This window comes from Nicotiana tabacum, chromosome 17 (assembly GCF_000715075.1).
Source record: "Nicotiana tabacum cultivar K326 chromosome 17, ASM71507v2, whole genome shotgun sequence".
NCBI lineage: Eukaryota > Viridiplantae > Streptophyta > Magnoliopsida > Solanales > Solanaceae > Nicotiana > Nicotiana tabacum.
The window spans coordinates 91,299,736-91,312,002 of NC_134096.1; positions in this window are offsets into that span (position 1 = coordinate 91,299,736).

The following is a 12,267-nucleotide window of genomic DNA, read 5'->3' on the forward strand; positions in this document are numbered from 1 at the left end:
CCAGTAGGAAATATTCACCTCAAACCATGATAGAAATCATCGAGAACCCCTTAGAATCCATTTGCACATAACCAAGCTATCATATCTGAATCCCTCCAACTCAACCAAGCCACGCAGTTGCCCAAAATCATGAGCATTGCTACAAAACACCTGGGGAGACCCACCACATCATAAGTACCCAAAGAACCGATCATATCATTACCGTGTTGATCTAATTTACTATCAAACCGCCCTGTTTCCTTTGAGTTCCTTCCAAATTACCCTCAATTTAATACCCCTACTTGCGAGAACACCATGATCCTTACCCCAAGCTCTCCATAAGAGATTCTAGCATAAAAATCACACCGCCCTAAGGCACATAAGCCGCTGCATTCCCTCTTAGCACCCCAAAGTACAACAACCGAGACACCCACTCTGAAGAGACCTTCTGTGAATCTAAAGTCGTTTCTTCCACCACTTAGTCTTCCTGATACTGAAAGGCATAATCCACAATGATATAGAAATACTGCGAGCTTTGACACCATCCAATGTAAATCTTATACTCTAGTCACAACTACTATGTCACCACTTAATCTTCATGAGTCTGAACTCATCAATAAGGCATGAGAATCAAATCCGTTCCACAACTAAACAACATGGAAAACCTTCCAACACACTCATAACTCGGGACTACATGTCACATCGAGACAAAAATCAAGCACCCATCAGTCCTTTTTACACCTCAATCAGACTTTTCTCTTCACATTCAAGTCATCTGAACATAGCCCGCAGTCACATCCTACTCATCATTTAGTCATCCAACCAATCGCCGACCACAAGTTCCACTAGTAGGAACACTACCGAACATATAAGTCTAAAAGCACATGCACACACAACCGAAATTCACGTGCTCAAGCCGCAGTCAAAACCCGGCCTCAAGTCCTCCAGACTGGCCTATCATCAGCACACAGAAATTACATCTCGCACCTCATTCATGGAATCACAAGCCGTCGATGCTCAGCCGATACCGAGCGCTCACATGTGCATACGAATGCGTGGAAGGAATTCAAAGGGTTACGCTTCAAGCTGAATCAATGCCGCACGATAAGGAAAGAAAGATGGGAAGTTTATCCAAAATGCCCTGCAGCCTCTCGAAGATAGGTATGGATGTCATCATACCGATCTGCAAAAGACTCTACTAGACACTTGCTCATGACTCGTAGAACTTATGAACCTAATACTCTGATACCAACTTGTCATGACCCAAAAATCACTAGTCATGATGGCACCTAACTCGACCAGCTAGGTAAGCCAACTAACAGTCAATACAATCCAAATGAAATTGTAGGAAAATAATGAAGAATTATCTGAACTTTTACAAATTAACCCAAGAACTAGTAATACGAATCATGAGCTTCTAAGACTTAGAATTTACAAAGCTGATACAAATAATTACACGATTTGTTTGAAAGCTACAAAAATAGATTAACAAAATCTAAAGCCATCATGGACAAGTGGCAGCTATATCCAGAATGCACGAACATCTTCAGGGTCAGCTCCCGACATCACCAGCAGCTCCGCTCCAAAAGTATGCACGCAAGGTGAAGAAATGTAGTATGAGTACAACCGATCCTATGTACCCAGTAAGTATTTTGTGCAGAAGTGTAGTATGAGTACAACCGATTCTATGTACCTAGTAAGTATTTTTTCTAACCTCATCGAAGTAGTGACGAGGCTTTTTAGTAAAAAGATGCTCACTAATAAATATATGTACCGAAACCTAGCAATAGAACTACACTACAGTATAACAGGATAGAGTACACGAAACGAATGTACAAAACAATAACACAGTACTAGAAGAGATCACAATTCAACAGTTTCCAATATCTCAACCAATCTTTTTTCCTTAGAGCGAAACCAATAAACCACAATAGTCACCCCATAACTTTCATAACGTGAGGAATATACTCTGATATCAAGTCAATTGCACAGGCAACACCCTTCGTGCATTTATCTCATCCTACTCTCAATTATATGGCACGGCATCACCCTTCGTGCTTTTACTTTCAATAATATGGCACGACATCACCCTTCGTGCTTTTATTCTCAATAATATGGCACGGCATCACCCTTCGTGCTTTACACTCTCCCTCACGTGATAATGTATAAACAAAGGCACGTCATCACCCTTCGTGTTTTACACTCTTCCTTACCAAGCATATGTATATCAATGACAAACAAGGCAGGAAGCATAAATAACATCAAGGAGAGTGTTTAAGTGAATATTCCAAATAAATCCCAATCACAACTTTCCAAGCCAACAATAGTTCAATAAACCCACAAGAACTTTATTATTCAAGTATTCCAACAAATCTCACAAATGATCTACAACACAAGTGTAGAATCTAGTATCTCAAGAATATCGGCCGTAGGAATGTATTAATGATTATGCATATCGATGACCGAATTAAACACACCAATGTATTCTCAGAATTCCATCAAATTTGATCAAGTTATAATAAGCTAAGTCTTAGTTTCTAACATTTAATACTATATTCTTAGTATCTAGGAGTCAAGTAAAGCATGAGGCAAGAAGGTCACGTGATTCTACAAGACACAATTTATAACATAATTTACCCCCGAGCATGGTTAACCCTGGCACATGCATATATGCTCGTCACCCATATATGTATCACCCCTGCATGTAACAAACAATGTCAAATAGTAGGAAAAATTCCCTCAACAAAGTTAGGTAAGACACTTACTTCAATTCGGCTAACTCAATACTCAATTTAGCTTTTCCTTTACAAATTCACCCCCCTCGGCTCAATCTAGCCAAAGACGACTTAAATACATCACACCATGCAAGGGAAAATAATTTTAATTAATAAAGCTGTGATTTTTATACAATTTCTAAAAAGTCAATAAAAGTCAACCCCCGGGCTCGCCCGGTCGAAACCCGGGTCCAAGGGTAGGCCTTGACTACCCATAGCCTCACGAGTCCAAATACGTCTTTTGTTTTGAAATACGAGTCCTATTCGACTCTCAAATCCTAAATTTTTATTTTTCAAAGTTTTGACAAAATCCCTAAATTTTTCCCTAAATTTTCATGAATTTGATGTTAAATGTTATGTAAAATCATGAAATGTAGTTGATAATTGATTAGAGGTACTTAGCCAATAATTTGGTATGACAATCCCTTCACAAAATCGTCTCCCATCGAAGCTAGGTTTCAAAATATAACAAAATGAAGCTAAGTCTCGGAATTCTCAGCTATATGTAGGCTGCAGATGTCGCATTTGCGACATGGGGTTTGCAAATGTGAACCCCGTAAATGCGAACCCTACAAATACGAACAACTAATCGCAAAAGCAAAGTTTTGAAATTCTCTGGTGCCTTCGCAAATGAGAACACTGGTCCGTCGCAAAAGTGACCAGTTGGCCGCAAAAGCGAACTAACCCCGCCTAGGACTTTATTGCAAATGCGATACTGAGTCCGTAAATGCGAACTCAATAGGCTTCGCAAAAGCGGAAAATTCTTCGCAAATGCAAGTCCTTTCCCCAGCAGCCCAGCTTTGCAAATGCGAGGCTGCTTCACAATTGCGATAGTCGCATTTGTGACAAAAATATCGCAGATGCGATGACACCAGTACCAGCACTCAAAATCATGACAAATCATTCTGGATCCAATCCGAAACTCACGTGAGCCCCCGAGGCTCCAAACCAAACACCCACACAAGTCTAAAAACATAACACGAACTCGCCCGCGAGACCAAATCGCCAAGATAACAACTTAAACTACAAATTAAGTACCAAATCAAAAGAAATTTTTAAGAAAATTTTAAAACTTCTATTTCAACAACCGGATGCCCGAATCACGTCAAACCAACACCGTTTCTCATCAAATTTGACAGACAAGTCATAAATATAGAAATGAACCTATACCGAGTTTCGGAACCAAAATACGAATCCGACATCAACAATTTCAAACATTGATCAAACCTTTAGATTCATTAAGCCTTTAAACTTCAAAATTTCAACAAAATACGATAACTCGAGCTAGGGACTTTCGAATTCGATTCCGGGCATACGCCTAAGTCCCAAATCACAATACGGACCCATCAGGATCGTCAAAATATGGATCCGAGTCTGTTTTCTTAAAACGTTGACCAAAGTCAACTCAAATGGGTTTTAAGGCAAAGATTTCATATTTTTATCAGTTTTTTAACTAAAAGCTTTTTGGAAAAATACCCGGACTGTGCACGCAAATTAAAGAGGACTAAAATGAGGTATTTGAGGCTTCAAAACATAGAATTAGGTTCTAAAACATAAGATGACCTATCGGTTCATCATATAATACATCATGCGGGGATACTCGTGCCCTCAAACTATCGAGAAAAGTGCAAGTGCTCAAAATGATCAGTCGGGTCATTACAACCTCTAAATTTATAGACAATGAAAATGTGAGATGAAGCAGCGCAATTCAAAAGGTGTCTCTTCCATTTCCCATTCACACCCATTCACGAAACCTAACACTGGCTTGGCTGCTTATACAAATGAATATTTCCACTAATTTTTGTGGTTAACATGGGAAGTGCATTTAGAAAATTGCTACAAGTTGAAGATAATTAGTATGCCAATTCGCAGAGTTCTATTACATAAATGATCTGAGCCTAACGTAGCATAAATTTATGTCAAAAGTCCTAGTTTTTTCCCCCATCCCCTGCTCCTTATGGTTAGGGATTGACTCCCTTAGTTTAGCCCTCAAAGTTAGGCTAATATAGTATTTTCTAACAAAGATAAATAGATCAATAATGCATTGACAATTTCCTATCCCAAAGATGGTTGTCGCCATTTTTCTTCTTAGAGAAGCGTTCCAAATGATTTCGGATGAATTGGACTAAATGAAAGGAAAGAGAATTCATATCTCCAACCCAACTTACTTAGCACTTAGGCGTAGTAGTTGTTTCATTGATGTCACAACAGGAGGCAGCTTTGCAGAGTCCGAAATCAAAGTGTGGTTCTTTTGGACTCAAACGACATAAATAGGTAAAAAAAACTGAGTACCATTTTATATATAGCGCGGTTATTCACCGCGCTATACCTTAATGACACGTTTGTCCGTTAAGGTATAGCGCGGTGAATAACCGCGCTATATATAAAGTGTCCCGACCCACCAATAATTCATATGGGTATAACACCTATTATGCATGCGCTATACCTCAATTATTGTACCCCAAGACTGGTTTTCTTCTTATTTATGGAGTTTCAAAATTAGGTAAAAATTCATTTTGGATCCTTCAGGTCTTCCGAAATATTTGTTCGTTAAGTTATTTTGCATTTTGTCATAATGTGCGAAGAGCAAAAAATTAGGGTTTCATTATATTGGGGGGCGGGGGTGAGATTGTGGTGGAGAATAACTCAGTATGCTATAGTTGTTCTCCACAGTGTCATATTAAGTTGTCACTTACAATGGAGTATGATAGATTGATATCGTTGTTATGCAAAAAATGAGTGTTATGAGCAAACGTTCGGTGAATATTAAAGTAACTGGAAGATATCCGTATTTTGTTACCCCGCAAGGAGTTGCTTGTTATGTTGAGTTTAACATCGAAGACGATGAAACTCTGACAGATTTTTTGAGGACTCCGGATGAACACCAGGAACTTCTTGTGATAAAAATATTGGAAATATACGTCAAGGCTGAAGACGTTCGTAATAATGAGGTTCCGCAAAATAGGGATATCCCTCAATCATCGAGTGGTTTTTTTGCAGCAGTTTTATCCGAATAGGTTTCAGGTGAAAGAGTTTGGCTAGATCTAAACTTATCTCCACGGGAGAATACGGAACGAGAACATAATTTCTCCCCAAGTTCACATAATCTACAAGCCGAGTGGTAAACTTCAATTTTTTTTTTGTGTTACAATATTTATTTTTATGTATTGAATTTGTATTAACACTCATATATTTCACAGGGGGTACCGACCAGATATGAATTTTACAAGTTATGAACCAACGCCCAGTTGGAATATACCTAGTTTTGGTATATTGAATCATGGTAATTCATCCGGGAGTCATCATCAATAGGATAATGTGCATCATGGGATATCAACACATTATGATTTGTAAGTGAAGTGATAAAGTTTATATGTAATATTTGGATGAATTTGAGAAACTCATTATTTTATTGGTTGTGTAGTGAAAACGAGCAACTTGAAGGTCTTGTCCTTACTCAATTGCCCTAAAACGACATATTTAATCGGGATCTGGCAGATGCGAAGAGTCAGGAAGATGATAGTGATTATGACAACAATGTCGATGAGTTTGGAGATGACACACCCTTCCCTGATGAGGGTGATGATGATGAGGACGAGAATGATGAACCTCATTTGACGAGGGAACATGCTCCACCTCCCGTTAGACCAAGAGTGTACGAGTCCCATGTGTCATTTCATTCAAGGGAGATTCCCTACCTTGATCAGTTGCCAAGTATGCTGGATGTCGATGCCCTCACAAGGGATCTTGATGAAATTCGGACATCAATGTGGGATGAATCTAGAGCAATAATGCAGACAAAGGGCATGCTTTTTGTTGATAAAGCGCGCCTAAGCAGAGCGGTGCGAATGTACAGCATAAAAGAGTGTCGTGAGATCGTGGTTCATGAGTCATCTCCTTAAGTATACAAGGTTATTTGTCGTAGATGGTTTCAAGGTTGTAATTGTATATTGCGTGCGAGAAGGCTGAAAACAAATATATAGGGTGTGGGTAAATACATTGGCACCCACAATTGTGAAATAGACACATTCAGTGGGAATCATTTTAACTTGAATGTTGACTTGATTTCTCTTGTCTTGATTTCGCACATTAAAGCATCCATAAGGTACAAAATCAAAGAGTGTATAACATCTGTCCACCAGGTATATGGATGTACCATTACCAAAAGAAAGGCATTTCTTGGGCATAAACGTGCGTTTGAAATTATTTGTGGTAACTGAGATAAGTCATTTGCTGCTCTACCTAGGTACATGGCTGCATTGCAACACTTAAACCCCGGGACTGTTGTTGAATGGAAGCTTGAACGGAGTCTGGGAATACCAGAATACATATTCAGATATGTGTTCTGGGCATTTAAACCAGCCATTGATGGTTTTGTGCATTGTCGGCCGGTAATATCCATAGACGACACTCATGTTTATGGAAAGTATGATATTAAGTTGTTGATCGCCGTTGCAGTAGATGCTAATGGAAGTATATTTCCCCAAGCATTTGCTATTTGTGCCAGTGAAATCCAAGAGATGTGGATATTGTTTTTGAACCACTTGAAGGAGCACGTTGTGAGACAGTGTTCAGGTATTTGTCTAATATCTTATCGGCATGGCGGTATTTTATGTTCTATACAGAATTTTTGTACATGACAGGAACCGTATACCTACCACCGTTACTGTGTTAGGCACTTGAAGGCCAACTTCCAGAGGGCTTATCCGAATAAGGACTTACGTGATTTAATGTGGATGGCAGCAACAGATCACCAAGAGTGTAAATTCAGGAGGCGAATTGAATTAATTAGGCAAGAAAACCCAGAAGCCTATCGTTGGTTGATGAGACATGAGCTTGACAAGTGGACTTTGCATGCGGATGGTGGTAGAAGATGGGGAATTCAGACTATAAATGTGTCAGATTCTTTCAATGGGTTACTGAAGTCTGCACGTGGATTGACTGTCATTGTCATGGTGCGGATGTCATTCAAGCAGATGGCAGAGAGGTTTGTTAAAAGATCTAGAGGTGCATCGTCATTGATGGAAATGGGTGTTGAATTTATGCCACAACCAATAAAATTATTTGTGAAATATAGGAAGCGAGCACAATGGCATTCATTTTTGCAGTATTGCAGCGAGCGAAATATTTTTGAAGTTCGCACTAGTCTGCATCATAATCGTGGGAATAATACACACAATGTCAATGAAGCCAGAAGATTATGCTCCTGTGGAAAATGGTCAATCTATCACTCGGCATGCTCACATGCCATGAAGTGCTTTTAACATACACGTTTCTCGACAACGAGGTACGTTGATAAAGAATATAGTGTTGCTGCATACTTAGACACCTATATTGGACAGTTGCGGCTAGTTGATACTGAGCATTATTGGCCACCGAAACCATTTAAAATGGTGTGTAACAAGGATTATGTGCGTCAACGGCAAGTGCAAAAAAGAGCGCATATACGGAACCAAATGGATGTTGGTGATACCATTTATGCGCGTAAATGTGGCATGTTCCCAAACAGGACACATCCATTGTAAATGTCCTTCAGCTGGTGTGGAAAGTGGTGGTAATTCAGCTCCAGGTGGCAGTTCATCCAATGCGCCCAATTATCAAGGATAAACGTAGTGTCTTTTGCAGTAATTTTGTTGTACTAAATGTCTGTAAATGTTCAGTTTGCAAAATGTATGAAATAAAATTATGTTTTCAATGGGATTAAATCTAATTTATATTTAGCATTAAAGATTCAATACAATAATTTAACATACACCCCAAGAAATAAATAACAATTGTCATTTGCCATTATCGTCATTGTCTGGCACTATTTCATTGTCATTATCTTCATCTTCTTCGTCAATATCTTGTACGCACCCTTCAGGATTGAGGGCATCATAATCTAGGCCCCAGTTGACACGCATTTCTCGTATTTCATTGCTATCATCAATAATACCACTTGCTTGATTTCTACAACAATATGGGACTCCTACGTTCAACGTCTGTGGTGGAAACTTAGTTAGTCCCTCCCACTCAATAACTGTTGGAAAAACAGGATAATCATTGTCTCTATGCAATTTTTTATTTTCTAATAAATCCTAGTACTGATCCTCCGTTCCTTCCAGGTAGTTAAGATCATCCACTGCATGATGAACAACTAGTGTCTTTTTCATCTCTAGAATCTCCTTCATCAAATGTCGAATCATTCCTGGTTCATCTTTGTATGTGTTTGTTTAGAAGGTTGCATACAGTGCTTGTGGTACAACAAGCTCATGCCAGTGACATAGTACTTCATAATCACATCATTTTGAGTAAAGGGGAACCCATTGTAGTTTTTCGCCCCAAATTCGCAGAACTTCAGGCTTTCTAGAATGCGCTTCGCCCTCAATAATGTGCCCTGCAACTTTGAGATCAGTGTGTGTATTGACATGCTTATTTTCCAAGGGACGTAGAACACCATACCACTTGCCATCGACCAAATCAGTATAACAACCTAGCATATGTTTTTCAAGGTAGGGATCGAATGTGTTATGACGTATTTCATGTGGATCTTTTGAACTACCTTTACCTTTTTGCCTCTTATTAAACCACTTATTAAATGTTAGTGGCATTTCTAAAATTGATGATGTAATGTTTCTTCAAATGGTATTTGAATACTGATCTCTTGGTTCAACTTAAGAAGAACTAAACTAAACGAACTTGTATATTAAACGTAGCGCATCACCAATATGCGTTAAGTGTATTGTCATGTTAGACTGAAAAATCTATCGACCTGAAAAAGCTGTCGATCTGAAAAAGTTGTCGACCTAAAAAAGCTGGACCTACTTGTACCCGTAAGAATTATTATCACGCGAAACATAGCGCCTCACCAATATGCGTTATGTGTTTTGTCATGTCGACCTAAAAACGTTGTTGACCTGAAAAAGTTAGACCCACGTGTACCTGTAAGAATCGTTATCACGCGAAACATAGCGCCTTACCAATATGCATTATGTGTATGTCACGTCGACCTGAGAAAGCTGTCGATCTGAAAAAGTTATCGACCTGAAAAAGCTAGACCCACTTGTACCCTAAAGAATCATTATCACGCGAAACATAGTACCTCACCAATATGCGTTATGTAACCTAAAATCACTCATAGCTGTCTATAAAAATCTAGTGCATTTTAGTTATTATTTGCGTTGTAACGAAAGAATAAATATGGTTTTGAAGAATGGTATGATGAACCCATTAATCAGGAATACTACAAATCATGTTTGTTAAACATTTGGAATCTAACCGGTGAATACGAACTCCAAATCGTGAAACTACAAGAATAACTTGCGGCAGTGAAGGAGAAACTAAAAGAGGTAGAAGAAGAAAAAAATAGGTTGGAAGAGAAATTTAAGTGGTTGAAGCATAGAATAATGGGAGATAGTGACTAAACAAACATATGGATGCGTTTAGTGTAGTATTTTATTTTTATGCTGTACGTGTCATGTATTATCTTTAATTGGTAACGAATTTAAATTTTTGTTAAGCTGTCATTTTTTGTGTGTTCTAGTGTTAAACTAATAAATAACTAGAGAAATAAAAACATATGCGCAAATTATGTAAAAGGTAAATAATGTTGCTATTATGTATTTAATGTCATATATACAAATAATAATAAATGTCAATGTGTCCCACTGCCTGTATGCTTTAAAGCATTGGCTGGTCTGAGGCGCATCCCATCCTACCCGGCTACGCTATCAGGATAATCCTCATCACGTCGCCTCTTTATCGGAGGATGCGCTGCAGCATGATCGTCGGTAAGGCTGGCAGACTCGGTAGAAACGGCCGTCGGGCTAGCAGTAACCTACAGAATAATAAGATATTTTAGTATATGAAATATAATTTACTAACGTACGTGTTACCAATTTTTTTTTAATGGTCATACCATGGTCTCAGCGGGTTCCTGAACAAAATCATCCATCTTCGGCATGTCAGTATTGCACAATGTGGCCTCCGTGACAGGCGTTGATGATATCTTTAAAAAAAATACTTTAGATATTACTAACTAATCAATGAGATAAAAACAAATAGAAATAATAGTAATACAAACAAACCTGTGCCTAAGTAATGCCACAATGCTCTGTCGGAACATCGAGGTGCACTAGAGTAAATGAAGTATGTGAAAGATCCTCAGCATCCCTCGATGATGAGCCATAACTCAGTCGTCGCCCGCTATGCACCTCTCGTGTCGGATGATTATCAGCAACCGTCGATGGCTCTGGGGATCAGGAAAATACTGATCCTACTCATGTCGCGTAATGGTCGTGCCCGCGATCAACAATAGAGCTGACGGGGTCACCTGCGAAGTCCCTGGCGACAACTGAAGGCTGAATGGCGGCATAACATCTCTAATATCATGAGGAGCATCGTTTGTCTCAGTGTGTTCACCCGGCTGATCATTTTTAATATCCTCCATAGTGCCTCAACGCCCCCTTGCTAGGGACCCCGTCCTCGCCGACCACCATGACCTCGTGAGACACCCTTTCCTCTCTGGTCGCGCCTGCCACGTCTACCATGTTCAGGCTCCACTGGTGGCGCATGATGGTACTCCTATGGCGGCACATAAATAGCCTTGTATCCTAAGCGCTTATCATCTCGGGTACATCTCAATGTCTCGGCAGCAAGACCAGTAACCCGATGGCCAAACACGTGCAAAGCTATCGCTCCTTCGCCGGTATGCTGCAGCAGCTGCAGTCCCAAATGGTAGAACTTATGTAAGCCAATAGCCTGCATAACATATAAAATATTAATTATGGAAGGATAATGTAACGTTATAAGTAAGTATAACAAATAACATATCAGTGCCTCATGCCTCCCAGCGTATGGAATCTACTGACCACCAGCGTGATGAACAGGATTCCCGATGAGAAGTCGGGTAACGTTGCGATACCAACACCCATATGCTTATGTTCGCCATCTGTACGCTCAGGTAGAGGGCCCAAACCTCATTCTGGGCCTCTAGCCATGCCAAGTATGTCTGATCAACCCTGCAACGATCATCCCGCTGGTAATGTGTCTTAAGCCAAGTGGGCGGAATAGGTACAAGTTGCGGTCGATCAAAATGGCGAAGGACTCGCTCGGTGGCATGATGCTCGACTATTCGAGACATATCAGTGGGACGAAAGAGCTCCACATAGCTCGGTCGTGGGAGCAATAATCGGGCAATCCAGCTATGAGCGCGTCACTGTATGGCCTCCATACAAACTATTTATTAAACACAAGAATCGTGAGTAAACACAACATATATAAAGCCAGGCCGAGTAAACTTAAGTATATATATACATGCGCGCATTCAAGTAAATCCAATCAAATCCTTGTAATAGGGAGATGCTGTCGAGCCTCGACGTCGCTTCTGTAGCCTCGCCTATCAACCCACATCCAAGCTAAAGGGAGAAATGGTGGAGGTGGTGCATCCGGAGCGATCGGTAATAGAGGTGGCTGGAACTGCAGGAACCGCTCCCAGGCCCAAACCTAATATAGATTGTGGACGTAAAATTTAAGG